The sequence below is a fragment of the Elephas maximus genome, chromosome 3, assembly GCF_024166365.1.
Source record: "Elephas maximus indicus isolate mEleMax1 chromosome 3, mEleMax1 primary haplotype, whole genome shotgun sequence".
NCBI lineage: Eukaryota > Metazoa > Chordata > Mammalia > Proboscidea > Elephantidae > Elephas > Elephas maximus.
In genome coordinates, this window is record NC_064821.1 from 133,777,328 (window position 1) to 133,796,557 (window position 19,230).

General features: G+C 39.8%; 1 protein-coding gene across 9 annotated transcripts in view; it reads left to right on the plus strand.

Moving 5' to 3' along the window:
- The first annotated feature begins 2 nt into the window (after nt 1-2).
- Nucleotides 3-19,230, plus strand: part of SPATA1 (spermatogenesis associated 1) — a 161,093-nt gene continuing 141,865 nt past the window's right edge. For all 9 annotated transcript variants that reach the window (XR_007516682.1, XR_007516680.1, XR_007516681.1 and 6 more), the window contains exon 1: nt 3-174. The gene's annotated coding sequence lies outside the window, so the exon portion shown is untranslated. The remainder of the gene's footprint in view (nt 175-19,230) is intronic.

Sequence of the window (19,230 nt, forward strand, 5' to 3'; positions counted from 1 at the left end):
TGTTCAAGCTCCTCACCCCAGTTGGCGGCTTGAGTCTGAGGGAGGGGAAGGAGAAGGGCGCGCCGTGGCGGGAAGGGGCGGAGCGGACGGTGGGCGCGGCGGCTGCGTGAAAAGAGCACAACCGAATACCCGGCGTCTCTTCGCTCTCTCTCCGGAGAGGACCACTTGGGAGAGGTAAGGAAAGAGCCTGTCGTTAGCCGCCAAGACCCGAAAGGAGCTCTGAAGAGACCGGTGAGGGAAGTCAGACGCTGAAGGAGTTTATAAAAGGACTCGTGACGGGGTGACGAGGACATCCTTGTCTATTCCTTTGTGAGTTTGAGGCAGGGGTTGAGGTAAGGGGAGCCGATCGGAGACGTAGGAGCTAGAAGTCACCGGCACACACCGTCCTCCTCACCGAAGTGATTCTAAGTGACCCGATTTTGTCCAGCGGACGTCCCATCTGCAGCCCGCTTCCCCACCATCAGATCCTCCAAGGCGGAAAGAGGGCGCGGAGGTCGGTGTAACCGACTAAGGTTGAGCCAAGCGGGCTGGGGAGCGGGACGCTAATTGGAGAAAAGAGAATCTTCTCAAAGTTTGGCTTCTGTTGTCCCACACCTCCAGAATCGGTTCTGTGGAAGAGGTAGTGAAGAAGCCAAGGTGATGGCTGTAGGTTTCGCTTGTTTTATCAGTTACCCATTTCATTTAGGGGCATTAGCAATTATTGTAGTTTTTTTTTTTTTTAATCTTTTTGTGGTTTGGGAAGTTTGCTTTTTTGTATTTCAGTTGTAATTTATTATCTCCTGCTTGAAATTGACCCCAAAGAAGTTTCCCAGATCACAGTAGAATCTACTCGAACAAAATAGTTTCAAGCCAGTGCGTTTTTCAGCCCTGGATACGTGTGTTACGCCACCACACTTAGGGCAGATATTTCTGTTCTCTTGAGGTAGTCTGTCTTCAATATACAGAAGTTTCCAGTAGCTTTAAATAATTTCGTCGTTAATGCATTTTGAATATCGTGTATGTTTAGAAAACTTGTTGATCTGGGTCACAAAACCTATTTACTAAATAATTTAAAATAGTAGCAAAAATGTACAGTATAAATTTAGTATTTTACTTAATCATATAATGGATGTAACTAGGGTTATAGACTATGGTTTGAATTCCAGCTCTACCATTACCACATGTGTGTATCCTTGGGCAAGCCACTTAAGAGCCCTGGTGGTGCAGTGGTTAAGAGCTCAGCAGCTAACCAAAATAGTTGGAATTCACCAGCTGCTCCTTGGAAACCCTACTCTGTTCTATAGAGTCACTATGAGTCAGAAGGGCAATGGGTTTGGGGCAAGCCACATAAACTTCTCTGAACTTCTGCTTCCTTGTTTCAAAATCAAATAATAAAGCTTACCTTCTGGAGTTGTTTTTGAGAATTAAATGAAATTATATATATAAAGAATATGGCACAGACCTCAATAAATATTGCATCTTTCTCCTCCCCAGTAGGCTGCCTTGTTGACAATATAGAACTAATATCTCACTGAGACTTTACTTATTTGTAAGATTTGCATTGAGCAAATCTACTGCAAAAGACCTCTTTAAATTTTGAAAAGCAAAGATGTCACTTTGATGAATAAGGTATGCCTGACCCAAGCCATGGTATTTTCGGTTGCTTCACGTGCATGCAAAAGCTGAATAGTGAAAAGGGAAGACCAAAGAAGTGACATTTATTGTGTCGGTGAAGAATATCGAATATACCACGGACTGCCAGAAGAGCGAACAAATCTGTCTTGGAAGAGGTACAGCCAGAATGCTCCTTAGAAGGGAGAGTGGCGAGACTGTCTGCTTACTTTGGACATGTTATCAAGAGGTACCAATCCCTGGAGAAGGACATCATGCTTGGCAAAGTAGAGGGTCAATGAAAAAGAAGGAGATCCTCAGAGAAGGAATGACACAGTGATTGTAACAATGGGCTCAAACATACCTATTGTGAGGATGGCACAGGACTAGGCAATGTTTCAATCGGGTCGCTGTGAGAGCAGACTCAACAGCACCTAACAACAACAAGATTAAACATAGGTATCTTTACTCAAAGAATTTTTCATTTTAACAGTAGTTGTAGAATATATCTCTAAATTCTAAGGTAAGAGCTGTTAAATCTTAGTTCTGGAGCGGATTTTAGGGAATATATGGTCCAGACCTCTCTTCTGTGAGGAAAAGTGTTGAGGAATGAGCAAAAGCCATCTTTGTTTTAGGTTTAAACATTCTTAGAAAATGTTGGTCTGGTGTTTTTTAATCACTGCAGAGGGAGATCACAGAGTGGATTGCTGTCTCAAACACCAGATGTTATTTTAGTTTTATGGTATGTGTCTAATAAAGGATTCAGTTTAGGATAGGAAAGAAAAAACAAAATGCTGAGTTCATTAAGTTCAGTTGCATCTGAAGTGATTAGCAGTAAATATAGTTTGTGAACTTTAAATTTCTCCGACAACAAGCCATGTTCTGTGACCTTCCACAATGATTTAAAACATTTCACAGACCTTACCAACCATATGAGGAGGCCTGGCGGTGCAACAGTTAAGTGCTCGGCTGCTAACTGAAAGATGAGAGGTTCGAACCCACCAGCTGCTCCTTGGGGAAAAAAGACCTGGCAATATTCTCCAGTAAAGATTACAGCCTAGGAAACTTTATGGGGCAGTTCTCCTTTGTTCTAAAGGGTCCCTAGGAGTCAGAATCCACTCAACAGCATACAACAGCAACCAACCATACAGATGCTGAAGCTCACTTTTCAGATGGTTAAAGACATGCCCTGTTGTAAAAACAATTTGACAGCAAGAGAATACTCATACAAGTGTATGATACAAAAAAAAAAAAAAACCAAGAAATCTGTCATTTTATGTTTGTCAATTTTCATTTTACATGGAATCTTCACCTTAATACCCTAAGCTCTTTGGTTCACTAGGTCTAAATTCAGTGTTCAAATCAATAAAATACTTGTATGTTCATGTGCGTTGCTTGCATTGTACTTTTACTTTAAAAGCTGAATATTTTTTAAAGGTGAGACTCACTATTTTGATTCTTAAAAAGTGAGCTTATATTTTTCTGTTTTTACAGAGGCTGACAAAATGAAGTTTAGGGAGGATGAGTTAGTTGCCCATAGTTATAAAGCTAGTTTGTGGCAGAGACAAGACTAGTACTTGGATCTTCTGATTTTTATTTCACTATATGACAGGTCAGTCGATAGATACGCTTCTGAAAGGTCACGGCCCTGAAAATTCTGTGGAGCAGTTCATCTCTATGCATAGGGTCACCATGAGTCAGAATTGACTTAATGGCAACTAACGACAACAATATTTATGTAATGTCTTTCTTTCCATGGAACTGCTCATATATTGGAGTGATAATTAGTTTTCATAATTGGGTATGGAAATACATGTAAGGACATTTGGTTACAAGAAATAGTGAAAAGATTCTTTTAAGATACCCCAGTAATAGAGTTGTAAGAGGTCATTGTATTTTTAGCTTAACACCTATGATGTCATAACCAATTTTCATTTTCAGTGACTAAGATATTTAAAACACAATTGCTATTGAGTTGATTCTGACTCAGGGTGACCCCACGTGTGTCAGAGTAGAACTGTACTCCATCGGGTTTTCAATGGGTGATTTTTTTTGAAGTAGACAGCCAGGCCTTTTTTGAGCACCTCTGGTTGGACTTGAACCTCCAACCTTTCAGTTAGCAGCCAAGCTCATTACTCTTTGCACCACCAGGGACTCCAAAAAATGATAGAGACTGTTTTATCTCTTCTTTGTTCTCTCGTAAATTTCCTTATAAGGTACACAAAGAAGCCAAAGAGCATTCTTTCATCACTGGATATGTGTGTGGTTCAAAAAAAATTCACATTCCTTCATAGACAAGATGGGGAAGAGGGGAATATATTCTTTCTACCACTATGTATGACTAATAACTATGCTTTCATTATTCATTAATAACACCAATATTGACTTGCATTTACAATCAGGAAAAAATAGTTTTCTATGTTCAACTCTAAATATATTTGAGGTCTAATCATTTTAATCTTGAGCTCCTATGCTAATTTTGGAATATACATTTTGAGATACCCAGTAGCCAGGCATTCAAATTCCATTTACTGAGAGAAGCATCATTACAATGTACATCTTAAGTCAGGTTTTATGTTGGGCAAGAAGATATATCTCTCCCTTTAAAAGCTAATAATTTTTGTAGTTGGGTGAACAGAAATCTATTTAAAATGTCTTGTGGCTATTTTAATGATTATGAAAACTATACTTGCTCAAAAGTCCCCATAAAGGGTATCTGAAAACAGTCTGTTCTATAATTCCTTTTCTAACACAGATTCTAATTCTATATGACACTGTTACTCTCTGGGAGATCCCTTCCCCCCCCCCAAAAAAACCCTATATATCTCAAGGAAATCACAAACCAAGACAAGTATGCCATTTTGTCTGCATCAGGCAAGTTCTAGGACCTGTATGAAAAACTAACTTCAATCCTGAATCTTACAAGTCTAAGGGCTGTAAACTGGTTTGAGTTGAGTGCCCACAGGCATTTTGATCTATTTACCTGGAACAGGTAAACCTCTTAAATGGATTAGAACTTTACACAGCAGAAAAACCACGAATTATATACAACAGGGAGACCTGGTGGTGCAGTGGTTAAGAGTTCAGGCTGCAAACCAAAAAGCTGGCAGTTCAAATCCACTAGCCGCTCCCTGGAAACCCTATGAGGCAGTTCTACTCTGTCCTGTAGGGTCAGTTGGAATGGACTTGACAGCAACGGGTTTGGGTTTTGTTTTTGTTTTGTTTCTTTGGTATATAGAGCAGAACTCTAAGGACATGTGTTACCTGAATTTATCCTTATCAACTGGACCACATGTCTTGGTGATTTAGGAATCAGGAATTATGTCAAAAAGTTCCCATAATCTGGCATAAATTGGCTGTTTGTTTTAGTTTCTTTTTCCAGAATAAAAGTTTGCGTATTACTTTTTGTATTGCTTGAGTGACGGCAGTGGGTTTGGTGGGTATAGGACTGAAACAAAATAAAGAAACAAACCCATTGTCGTCAAATCAATTCCAACTCATGATGACCCCATGTGTTCAGAGTAGAATTGTTCCATATGGTTTTCTTGGCTGTTAATCTCGGCTTTAGTCTTTATAGAAGCACATCACGAGGCCATTCTTCCACAATGCTGCTGAGTGGGTTCAAACCACCAAACTTCAGGCAACCATCAGGTTAGTAGTCTAGCGAAAACCATTTTCGCCTCCCAGGGACTTTATATAGGAATGTTGTTCTTATTGCTGTCAAGTTGACTCCAACGCGTATTTAGTTTATGTATAACAGAAGGAAACATTGCCAAGTCCTGTGCCATCCTCACAATCTTTGGTATGTTTGAGCCCATTGTTGAATCTATTGTGTCAGTCCTTCTCATGGAGGGTTTTCCTTGTTTTCTGTAGGACTAGAACCCTGCTTTTCTGACTCCCAGTTCTTTTGATTACTTTATGTAAGAATCTATTTGTATATGTAAACATAGCCCATTTCAGGTTTCAAATTTCAGTATTATGATTTTCTAAAGTCTTCTGAGCATCTTTTGCATTCCCTATAACCAAATCATACAAAACAATTAAAATTGTCATAATCCTTATTTTTAGGCACTGAACAGAGCATCAAAAATTCTTAAGCTCTACCACTGAGTTGCAAAATTATTTTTGGAAAAATGCAGGGAAAATATAATAGCTAATACTTTCAAAAGTAGAGACTAGATCAGAGATGGCAAATAGATGATATATTTATCAACAGTTAGCCCCTTCTGTGCCCAAAGTTGACTATGAAAATCCATTTCTGTATTCTTTCCTAGTGAGGTCAAGTGTGGCCATGGGATCTTTCTCAGTAAACTTTTATACAGGTAGTACTAGTTGATAGAAATTAGTGTGCAAGATAAAAGCAATTTTCCATTCCAGGCAGAGAGGTTGTAAAGCCAAATTATGCAGTAAATGAGAGAGTTCTAGTTGCTTTTTTTCTTTGATTATTGAGCTATCAGTCTCTTTGTTGAATTGTTGGCCTTGATTTATTAGCTAATTAACAATAAACCAAAAAAACCAAACCCGTTGCTGTCGAGTCGACTCCAACTCATAGTGACCCTATAGGGCCCAGTAGAACTGCCCCAGGGGGTTTCCAAGGAGCAGCTGGTGGATTCAAACTGCTGACCCTTTGGTTAGCAGCCAAGCTCTTAACCACTATGGCACCAATAGATAAAGAATTTGAAGGCATTTGACTGTGGATTATAACAAATTATGAATAATATTATTAAGACTGGGAATTCCAGAACATTTAATTGTGCTCATGTGGAACCTCTACATGGATTAAGAGGTGGTTGTTCAAACAGAACCAGAAGGTACTGTATGGTTTAACATTAGAAAAAGTGTGCAGTAAGGTGCGTCCTTACCATACCTATTCAGTTTGTATGCTGAAAAAATAATCTACAAAGCTGGACTGTATGAAGAACTCGGCATCAGTGTTAGAGAAAGACTGTTAACAATCTGTAATATACAGATGACACAACTTTGCTTTTCTTGAAACACTTATGATGAATGTCAAAGACTATAGCCTTCAGTATGGATTAAATCTCAATATGGATAAAAGAAAGTCCTCACAACTGAACCACTGAACCAATAAACAACATCATGATAAATCGAGAAAAAGATGAAGTTCAATGATTTCATTCTATTTGGATCAACAGTCAGAATCTGTGGAACCGGCAGCCAAGAAATCAAGAAATGTATTGCATTGGCAAACCTGCTGCAAAAGACCTTAAAGTTTTAAAAAGCAAAAATGGCACTTTGATAACTAAGATGCACCTGACCCAAGCCATGGTGTTTTCAACCACTTCATATGCATGTGAAAGCTGAACAATGAAAAAGGAAGACAGAAGAACAATTGATGCATTCAAATTGTGGTTTTGGCAAAGAATATTGAATATACTGAGGACAGCCAAAAGAATCAACAAATTAATCTTAGAAGAAATACAACCAGAACATGACAATGGCAGACTTCAGCTCGCTTACTTTGGACACGACATCAGGAAAGACCAATTGCCAGAAAAGGGCATCATATTTTTGGCAAAAACAATGGAAATCTTAGTGAGATGGTATGGTGGTCAAGATTGTGTGTCAGCTCGGCTTGTCCAGGATTCTCTGTGTTTTGGCAGTCGTATAATGTTGTGATCACTTCCCTGGTGAGACTTGATATGCAATTACCCCCATGATGTTATCTGCTGTCAGTAGCCAGTCAGTTGAGAGGGAGTTTCCTTGGGTGTGTGGCCTGCATTGAGTGTGCGCAGACGTTTTGGCAAGGCTTGGGGGCTTTCGTTCATTCTGGATCCTGCAGATGGCTCCTGTTCATCTGACCTCCAGTTCTTGGGACTTGAGCTACCAGCTTACCTGAGGTCTTGCCTGCCGATCTCGGGATTCATTGATCTTCACAACCTGTGAGCAACCGCCCTGCTGTCCAAGCTGCCAGTCTTGGGTTCGCCAGCCCTTGTGGCTATATGAATCAGGAGAAGCCTCTATCTTGACCGATGGACTTGGGACATTACAACCACATGAACCATTTCCTTTATATAAATCTCTTTCTCTCTATATATATGCTTTACTGGTTTTGCTTCTCCAGAGAACCCAGCCTAAGACAGATGGATTAATACAATAGCGACAACAATGAACTCAAACACACCATCATGAAGATGATACAGGACCACCATGAGTTGGAGCTGACTTGATGGCAACTAATAAAAACGAAGACTTTAAAAATCCCAAATATTATATGTTAGGATTTTAAGCATACCTAAAGTTTAAATTAGCCTCTTTTGGTTTCAGTATAAAAGATTCATTCAAGGTACCTCAAGTAATAGGGAGATTAATGTAAAGATCAACATGGAGCAGAAGTAGAGACAGATATTCCCTGGAAATCCACAAAACAGGAACATGTGTACTGATAGGCCAAACTAGAAGTAGATCCAAGGCTGCTGACCCCAGCAGCAAGAATTCTTGACTCTTCTCTTTAGCTTTTAGGTATTAATGTGACTTAAGTATTTTCTGATATCTCCTGATTTGGCCTCTAACTACTAATTCACTTGATCATTCCACTCTATCTTTTTCTGTTACTTTTTGCAAATAGTTACATTTCTCATGACATTGGCTTACCTCAGGCCTATGATTTTTTTTTTCTCATTCAATTTTATTTTAATGGAAATATCAGTACCCCACAGATAATTGCTAGGAAAATTAAAAAGATACTCCACTGCCCAATAAAAAAAATTATGACAGCTTTTGGTGGAAATAACTTATAGATTTATAATGTAGTTCCATTGACATTTATCCTTCTGCATGATGTCTTTTCATTTCGTTTTAGGATATTTTAAGCTCATAATTCTTAATATCTCAGCAAGTAGGCAGGAATTCTTAATTTTATAATAGACTTAAAAGTCTTGCCTCTGATTTATCACATGCCCTTGACTACAGAAATTGCTATATTTTTATTTTATTTTTTATTGTGCTTTAGGTGAAAGTTTACAGCACAAGTTAATATCTGATTCAAAAATTTATACACATTGTTTTGTGACATTGGTTGCAGTCCCCACAATGTGATAGCACACCGTCTCCTTTCAACCCTAGGTTCCCCATGTCCATTTATCAAGTTCCTCTCTCTTCGTGCCTTCTCATCCCGCTTTGGGACAGGAGCTGCCCATTTGATCTCACATACTTGATTGTACTAAAAAGCACATTCCTCACATGTGTTATTTTTTGTTTTTATTGACCTGTCTAATCTTTGTCAGGAATGGTTTCATTTCTAGGTTAGCATTGCATCCAGGGGCCGTAGTTTTGGGGGTTTCTGCAGTCCCTGTCAGACCAGTAAGTCTGGTCTTTTTACATGAATTTGAATTAGGTTCTATGTTCTTCTCCTGCTCTGTCCAGGACTCTCTCCTGCGACCTCCATCAGGGTGGTCGCTAGTGGTAGCCGAGCGCCATCTAGTTCTTCTGGTCTCAGGCCGGTGGAGTCTGTGGTTGATGTATTCAAATACCAGCACAGCAGGTTAACCCACAGTGGACAGGTTTCAGCTGAGCTTCCAGACTAAGACAGACTAGGAAGAAGGACCTGGCAGTCTACTTCTGAAAAAAATTAGCCACTGCAAACCTTAGGAATACCAGTGGAACATTGTATGATATAGTGCTGGAAGAGGAGCCCCTCAGGTTGGAAGGCACTCAAAATATAACTGGGGAAAAGCTACCTCTTCAAAGAAAAGCCGACCTTAATAACAAGGATGGAATCAAGCTTTTGGAACCCTCATTTGCTGAGGTGGCATGACTCAAAATGAGAAGAAACAGCTACAAACATCCATTAATAATCAGAAAAAGGAATGTACAAAGTATGGCTGGGGGAAAATTGGAAATTTCAAAGATGAAATGGACTGCATAAAGATGTATAGCGTAGGTATTAGTGAGCTGAAATGGACTGGCATTTGCCATTTTGAATCAGACAATCACACAATCATACAGTCTACTATGCTGGGAATGACAACTTGAAGAGGAATGGCATCGCATTCATCATCAAAAGGAACATTTCAAGATCTATCCTGAAGTACTACACTGCCAGTTATAAGATGATATCCATACGTTTATAAGGAAGACCAGTTAATATGACTATTATTCAGATTTATGCACCAACCACTAATGCCGAAGATGAAGAAATTGAAGATTTTTATTAGCTTCTGCAGTCTGTAATTGATCAAACATGCAATGAAGATGCATTTATAATTAATAATGATTGGAATGCTAAAGTTGGAAACGAAGAAGGATTGGAAAATATGGCCTTAGTGGTAGAAACAATGCTGGAAATCACATGACAGAATTTAACAAGACTGACTACTTCATTGCAAATACATTTTTTTCGGCAACTAAACACATGGGCCTCGCCAGATAAAATACACAGGAATCAAATCGACTACATCTGTGGAAAGAGATGATAGGAAAACTCAATATCATCAGTCAAAACAAGACCAGGGGCAACTGCAGGTCAGACCATCAACTGAAGTTCTAGTTGAAACCGAAGAAAATTAGAACAAGTCCACAAAAGCCAAAGTACCACCTTGAATATATCCCACCGGAATTTAGAGACCATCGCAAGAATAGAGTTCATGCACTGAACGCTAATGACCAAAGGCCAGAAGAGTTGTGGAATGACATCAAGGACATCGTACATGAAGAAGGCAAGAAATCATTAAAAAGACAGGAAAGAAAGAAAAGACCAAAATGGATGTCAGAAGAGACTCTGAAACTTGCTCCTGAACGTCTGGTATCTAAAGCAAACTGAAGAAATGATGAAGTAAAAGAACTGAACAGAAGATTTCAAAGGGCAGCTCAAGAAGACAAAGTAAAGTATTATAATGACATGTACAAAGACCTGGAGTTAAAAAACCAAAAGGGAAGGACACACTCAGCATTTCTCAAGCTGAAAGAACTGAAGAAAAAATTCAAGCCTGGAGTTGCAATATTGAAGAATTCTATGGGAAAAAGGAAACCCTGGTAGTATAGTGGTTAAGCGATACGGCTGCTAACCAAAAGGTCAGCAGTTCGATTCCATCAGGTGCTCCTTGGAAACCTTATAGGGCAATTCTACTCTATCCTATACGATTGCTGTGAGTCAGAATCGACTTGGCAGCAATAGGCTTTTTTCGTTTTTAATGGGGAAAATATTAAACGACACAGGAAGCATCAAAATAAGATAGAAGTAGTATACAGAGTCACTATACCAAAAGAATTGATTGACATTCAGACATTTCGGGAAGTAGCGTAAGGTCAGGAATTGATGATACTGAAGGAAAAGGTCCAAGCTGCACTGAAGGCATTGGCAAAAACAAGGCTCCAGGAATTGGTGGAATACTAGTAGAGATGTTTCAACAAATGGATGCAGCATTGCAAGTGCTCTCTTGTCTATGCCAAGAAATTTGGAAGACAGCTTCCTGCCAACCGACTGGAAGAGATCCATATTTACGCCCATTCCAAAGAAAGGTGATCCAACAGAATGCGGAAATTATCAAACAATGGCATTAATATCACACACAAGTAAAATTTTGCTGAAGATCATTCAAAAGTGGCTATAGCAGTACATTGACAGGGAAGTTCCAGAAATTCAAGCTGGTTTCAGAAGAGAGTGTAGAACGAGGGATATCATTGCTGATGTCACATGGATCCTGGCTGAAAGCAGAGAGGATAAGAAAGATGTTTACCTGTGTTTTATTGATTATGTGAAGGCATCGGACTGTGTGGATCATAATAAATTATGGGAAACATTGCAAAGAATGGGAATTCCAGAGCATTTAATTTTACTATGAAGACCTTCTACATAGATGAAGAGGCAGTCGTTCCAACAGAAGAAGGGGATACGGTGGTTTAAAGTCAGGAAAGATGTGCATCAGGGTTGTATCTTTTCACCATACTTATTCAACGTATATGCTAAGCAAATAATCGAAGAAGCTGGACTATATGAGGAAGGACGGGGCGTCAGGACTGGAGGAATACTCATTAACAACCTGCAATATGCAGATGACACAACCTTGCTTACTGAAAGTGAAGAGGACTTGAAGCACTTACTGATGAAGATCAAAGACCACAGCCTTCGGTATAGATAACACCTCAACATAAAACAAAAATCCTCACAACTAAACCAATAAGTGCCATCATGATAAGCGGAGAAAAGATTGAAGTTGTCAAGAATTTCATTTTACTTGGATCCACAATCAGCATCCATGAAGTGGCAGTCAAGAAATCAAAAGACGCGTTGCGTCGGGCAAATCTGCAAAAGACCTTTTTTTTTTTTTGTACTTTAGATAAGGTTTACAGAACAAACTAGCTTCTCATTAAGCAGCACCAATACTCTTTCATGACATTAGTTAACAACCCCACAATGTGTCAAGGCTCACTTCTCGACCTTGGGTTCCCTATTACCAGCTTTCCTGTCCCCTCCTGCCTTCTGGTCCTTGCCCTTGGGCTGGTGTGCTCCTTTAGTCTCGTTTTGTTTTATGGGCCTGTCTAATCTTTGGATGAAGGGCGAACCTCAGGAGTGACTTTATTACCGAGCTAAAAGGGTGTCGGGGGCCATACTCTCAGGGTTTCTCCAATCTCTGTCAGGCCAGTAAGTCTGGTTGAAGACCTCTTCAAATTGCTCAATAGCAAAGATGTCACCTTGAAGACTAAGGTGCACCTGACCCAAGCCCTGGTGTTTTCAGTCACCTCATATGCATGCAAAAGCTGCACAATGAATAAGGAAGACAAAAGAAGAATTAACTCCTTTGAATTACAATGTTGCCAAAGAATATTGAATATACCATGGCTACCCCGTCCTATAGGGTCGCTGTGAGTCGGAATCGACTCGATGGCACTGGGTTTTTGGACCAAAAGAATGAACAAATTGTCTTGGAAGAAGTACAGCCAGAATGCTGCTTAGAGGCGAGGATGGCAAGACTTCATCTCATGTGCTTTCGACATGTTATCAGGAGGGACCAGTCCCTGGAGAAGGACATCACACTTGGTAAAGTAGATGATCAGCAAAAAAGAGGAAGACCTTGCTGAGTTGGATTGACACAGTGACTGCAACAACGGACTCAAGTATAACAACGATCGTGATGATGGCGCAGGACTGGGCAGTGTTTCGTTGTGTTGAACATAGGGTTGCTATCTGTGGGAACTGATTCGGCAGCACCTAACAACAACAACACATTGACTGTGCAGCCTGTGGATCAAGGAGCAACTTTCAATTCTTCTTTTTTAAAAAAAAAATTTTTATTGTGCTTTAAGTGAAAGTTTACAAATCAAGTCAGTCTCATACAAGAATTTATATACACCTTGTTATATACTCCTAATTGCTCTCCCCATAATGAAACAGCACACTCCTTCTCTCCACCATGTATTTTTGTGTCCATTCAGCCAGCCTCTGCCTTCTCATCTCCCCTCCAGACAGGAGCCGCCCACATAGTCTCATGTGTCTACCTGATCCAAGAAGGTCATGCCTCACCGGTATCATTTTCTATCTTATAGTCCAGTCCAATCCCTGTTTGGAAGAGTTGGCTTTGGGAATGGATCCTGTCTTGGGCTAATAGAACGTTTGGGGACCATGACCTCCGGGGTCCTAGTCTCAGTCAGACCATTAAGTCTGGTCTGTTTACGAGAATTTGAGGTCAGCATCCCACTGCCCTCCTGCTCCTGCAGGGATTCTCTGTTCTGTTCCCTGTCAGGGTAATCATCCATTATAGCCGGGCATCATTTAGTACTTTAGGCCTCAGGCTGATGTAATCTCTGATTTATGTGGCCCTTTCTGTCTCTTGGGCTCGTAGTTACCTTGTGTCTTTGGTGTTCTTCATTCTCCCCCACTCCATGTGGGTTGAAACCAATTGATGCATCTTAGATGGCCGCTTGCCAGCGTTGAAGACCCCAGATGCCACTCTCCAAAGTGGGGTGCAGAATGTTTTCTTAATAGATTTCATTGTGCCAGTTGACCTGCATGTCCCCTGAAATCATGGTCCCCAAACCCCCATCCCTGCTAAACAAGCCTTCGAAGCGTTTGGTTTATTCAGGAAACTTCTTTGCTTTTGGTTAAGTCCAGTTGTGCTGACCTGTCCTGTATTGTGTGTTGCCTTTCCCTTCACCTAAAATAGTTCTTGTCTACTATCTAATTAGTGAATACCCCTCTCCCTCCCTCCCTCCCCACTCTCATAACCATCGAAGAATATTTTCTTCTCTGTTTAAACCACTTTTTGAGTTCTTATAATAGTGGCCTCATACAATGTTTGTCCTGTTGCAACTGACTAATTTCCTTCAGCATAATGCCTTTCAGATTCTTCCGTGTTATGAAATGTTTCATGGACACATCATTGTTATTTATCAATGTGTAGTATTCCATTCTGTGAATATACCATAATTTATTCATTCATCCTTTGATGGGCACCTAGGGTTGCTTCTATCTTTTTGCTATTGTTAACAGTGCTACAGTGAGCATGGCTGTGCATATATGTGTTTATATAAAGGCTCGCGTTCCAGTCTCTCCACAAACTCTCCAACATTTATTATTTTGTGTTTTTTAGATTAATGCCAGCCTTGTTTGAGTGAGATGGAATCTCATTGTAGTTTTGATTTGCATTTCTCTAATGGCTAATGATGGTGAGCATTTCCTCATGTATCTGTTAGCTACCCGAATGTCTTCTTTAGTGAAGTACCTGATCCTATCTTTTGCCCATTTTTTTGTTGGGTTATTTGTCTTTTTGAGTTTTTGCAGTATTGTGTAGATTTTAGAGATCAAATGCTGATTGGAAATGTCATAGCTAAAAACTTTTTCCCAGTCTACAGGTAATCTTTTTACTCTTTTGGCGAAGTCTTTGGATGGGCATAGATACTTGACTTTGAGGAGCTCTCAGTTATCTAGTTTGCCTTCTGGTGTTTCTGCATTGCTAATAATGTTTTGTATACTATTTATTCCATGTACTGGGGCTCCTACTGTTGTCCCTATTTTTTCTTCCATGACTTTTATCATTTTAGATTTTATATTTAGGTCTTTGATCTGTTTTTAGTTACTTTTTGTGCATGGTATGATTTATGGGTCTTGTTTCATTTCTTTGCAGATGGATATCCAGTTATGCCAACACCATTTGTTAAAGAGACTGCCTTGTCCCCAGCTAACGGACTTTGGGCCTTTGTCAAATATCAGCTGCTCATAGGCAGATGATTTTACTTCTGGATTCTCAATTCTGTCCCATTGGTCTAGGTATCTGTTGTTGTACCAGCACCAGGCTGTTTTGACTACTGTATAATAGGTTCTAAAATCACGTAATGTGAGACCTACCAATTTGTTCTTCCTTTTCAGAAATGCTTTACTACTCAGGGGCCTCTTTCCCATCCATATGAAGTTGGCGATTTGATTCTCCATCTCATTAAAAAATATTGTTGGAATTTGGATTGGAATTGCATTGTATCTGTAAATCGCGTTGGGTAGAGTAGACATTTTTACAATGTTGAGTCTTCCTATCCATGAGCAAGGTTGTTTTTCCACTTATGTATGTCTCTTTTGGTTTCTTGCAGTAGTGTCTTGTAGTTTTCTTTGTATAGGCCTTTTACATCTCTGGTAAGATTTATTCCTAAGTATTTTATCTTCTTGGGGGCTACTGTAAATGGCATTGATTTGGTGATTTCGTCTTCGATGTTCTTTTTGTTGGTGTAGCGGAATCCAACTGATTTTTGTATGTTTATCTTGTATCCTGATGTTCTGCTGAACTCTTCTATTAGTTTCAGTAGTTTTCTTGAGGATTCCTTAGGGTTTTCTGTGTGTAAGATCATGTCATCTGCAAATAGAGATACTTTTACTTCTTATTACTAATCTGAATGCCCTTTATTTCTTTATCTAGCTTAATTGCTCTGGCTAGGACCTCTAGCACAATATTGAATAAGAGTGGTGATAAAGGGCATCCTTGTCTGGCTCCTGTTCTCAAGGGGAATGCTTTCAGAATCTCTCTCCCTTTAGGATGATGTTGGCTGTTGGCTTTGTATAAATACCCTTTATTATGTTGAGGAGTTTTCCTTCTACTTCTGTTTTGCTGAGTTTTTATCGTGAATGGGTGTTGGACTTTGTATAATGCCTTTTCTGCATCAATTGATAAGATCATGTGTTCTTTTGTTTTATTTATATGATGGATTACTTTAATTGTTTCTTTCCTTGTACCATCCCTGCACATCTGGTATGAATCCCACTTGGTCATGGTGAATTATTTTTTTCATATGTTGTTGAACTCTATTGGCTAGAATTTTGTGGAGGATTTTTGCATCTAAATTCATGAGGATATAGGTCTGTAATTTTCTTTTTTTGTGGCGTCTTTACCTGGTCTTGGTGTCAGGGATGTGCTGGCTTTATAGAATGAGTTTGGAAGTATTCCATCCTTTTCTATACTCTTAAATACCTTTAGTAGTAGTGGTGTTAACTCTCCTCTGAAAGTTTGGTAGAACTCTCCAGGGAAGCCGTCGGGGCCAGGGCTTTGTTTTGTTGGTAGTTTTCTAATTACCTTTTCAATCTCTTCTTTTGTTGTAGGTTTATTTAGTTGTTCTACCTCTGTTTGTGTTAGTTTAGTTAGGTAGTGTGTTTCTTGAAATTCATCCATTTCTTCTAGGTTTTCAAATTTGGTAGAGTACAGTTTTTCATAATAATCTGTTATGATTCTTTTAATTTCAGTTGGGTTTGTTGCGATATTGCCCATCTCATTTCTTGTTTTGTTATTTGCTTCCTCTCCTGTTTTTCTTTTGTCAGTTTGGCCAATGGTTTATTAATTTTTTTAATTTTTTCAAAGAACTAGCTTTTGGTCTTGTTAACTCTTTCAATTGTTTTTTGTTCTCTGTTTTAGTTAATTCTGCTCTAATTTTTATTTTTTGCTTTCTTCTGGTTCCTCAGTGTTTCCTTTGTTGCTCTTTTTCTATTTGTTCAAGTTATAGGGACAATTCTTTGATTTTGGACCTTTCTTCTTTTTGTATATATGCATTTATTGAAATAAATTGACCTCTGAGCGTTGCTCTGTGTTCCAAAGGTTCTCGTAGGAAGTGTTTTAATTCTCATTGGATTCTACGAATTTCTTTATTCCATTCTTAATGTCTTCTATAACCTGGTTGTTTTTGAGCAGGGTATTATTCAGTTTCTAAGTGTTTGATTTCTTTTCCCTGCTTTTTCTGTTACTGATTTCTACTTTTGTGGCCTTATGGTCAGAGAAGATGCTTTGTAATATTTCGATGTTTTGGATTCTGTTAAGGCTTGCTTTATGACCTAATATGTGGTCTATTCTAGAGAATGTTCCATGTGGACCAAAAAAGAAAGTATACTTGGCTGCTCTTGAGTGGAGTGTTCTGTATATATCTGTGAGGTCCAGTTGGTTGATTGTGGCATTTAGATCTTGTGTCTTTTTTGAGTTTCTTTCTGGATGTTCTGTCTTTCACAGAAAGTGGTGTGTTGAAATCTCCTGCTATTATTGTGGAGCTAACTTATCTCACTTTTCAGTACTGTTAGAGTTTGTTTACGTATCTTGAAGCCCTGTCATTGGGTACATAAATATTTAATATGGTTATATCCTTCCGGTATATTGTCCCACATGATTCTTAAGGTTTCTTCATTTTTTTTTTAATTCTTTTATCTAATTTTTCTTCAAATATACTGGTGCCAATTTCTTTATCTTCAATCTCACTAATTCTGCCTTCCACTTCCTCAGTTCTTCTCCTTGACTTTCTATTATTGAGTCGTCTAATTCTGTGATTTTATTGTTAATCTTCTGAATTTCTGATTGCTGTCTCTCTATGGATTCTTGCTAAAAAACCAACCCAAACACAGTGCCGTCGAGTTGATTCTGACTCATAGCAACCCTATAGGCCAGAATAGAACTGCCCCATATAGTAGAAGCACTCCGTAGGTGCTTCCAAGGAGCACCTGGTGGATTCAAACTGCCAAGCCTTTGGTTAGCAGCCATAGCACTTAACCACTATGCCACCAGGGTTTCCATGGATTCTTGCAGCTTATTAAATTTTTCATTATTTTCTTGAATAACCTTTTTAATTTCTTCAACTGCTTTATCTGTGTTTTCCTTGGCTTATTCTGTGTTTTGCTTGATCCTCATTCCTGATGTCTTGAAGAATTCTGTATATTAGTCTTTTGTATTCTGTATCTGGTAATTCCAGGAATACACTTTCATCCAGAAGTTTCCTTGATTCTTTTTTTTTGAGAGCTTGTTTAAGCGATCATGGTCTGCTTCTTTAATGTGATTTGATATTGACTTTTGTCTCTAAGCCATCTATAAGTTATTGCATTAGTTTATTTTATGATTGCTTACTGTATCCTGTATTTTTGCTTTGTTTTGTTTTGATATGCCCAAATAGGTTGCTTGGGTAAGCTAGCTTGATCATTTTCGCCTTTGAAGCTCAAACGTCCTATCACCAGATGTCTAGAGCTGTTACCAGGTATATGAGCCTAGGTAGGAGTCCATTAAGTTTCCTTGTATGGATTCAGGTCAGGTGTCCAGGTAGTTGGTTTTCAAGTGTGTGGTACAGGCTCTGTCCTACAGCCTTAGAGGGGCAGGGGTGATTGCTGTAGGTACTGGTATCTGTTTGCAGCAGGGGGTCACACTCTGAACAAGGTAGTGGGCTGACAACCGTCCCCCGAGTGTCTGTGAGAAAGCATATCCCTGTTCCCTAGAGTGCACAGGTGGGTGGGTTCTGCAGCCAGACCATGGGCACCCAATGCTTTTGGTTGTAAGGATTGGGAGGAACCACTTATCCTTGGACCCTTGTCGCAGGTGGCTAGGTGACATGGGTGGAGCCACCAGTCCTTAGGCCTCCCATGTGGTGAGTAGGTGAGGACCCTGTTTAATAGGCAAAGTGATGTCAAACACCCACTTCTCCACCACACAGCTGAAACAGCTGCAGTCTGCCAACAGGGGCCTGTTTTACTGAAATGGGTCCATGCAGGGGTCAAAGGTATTCCAAGTCTGCAGATTGTGCCTGGACAGGAGCTGCTTCCGTCCTGAGCTCCCTAGTTTAGTGGACCTGGCAGATTATCTTTTCCCCCAATTGTGAATTTATTCCTTCTCCGAGGGTGGGAGAGTGGCTCAGGGCATGTCACAGGAACTATCTCAGGCCCAGGGAAATCGACAGCCACTGAAGCTGGCTTAGGGGCTGGGGGCACAGTAAAATAAACGCAAGTACTTAGCTCTTGCCGAGAGCACTGTTATGTGGTTCAGAGGTGTGAGTAGGCTGTGCGGCTTGCTGTCTCTCCCAGAGGAAACTGCGTCTGGAACATTACTGCCAGCCCCACCGTGGTTGCTCCAGGGAACGGTGCCTGTGGGTTCCCAGCAATTTAGGTTTGGCAACACCTCGCTGCTTGTGAACCATCTCTCTCTCCCCCTGCTGCTCAGTCCATTTTCTAAATTTGCCTTTGATGTTCAGGTCTCTAGCTTGTCATATATATAACCATTTCACTTGTTTTTTTCGGGACTTTGTTGTGAGAGGGATCACCAGAAGCATCTGACTACTCCGCCGTCTCTGCCCTGCCTCCCTTAATTCTTATGTCTCAAGAAATGTATTTCATAAGGCTATTGTTGCCATAGTTAGTGATCCCTCTGATGGATCTGGGCAAAGTAAATTGAAAACTTTCTGGGA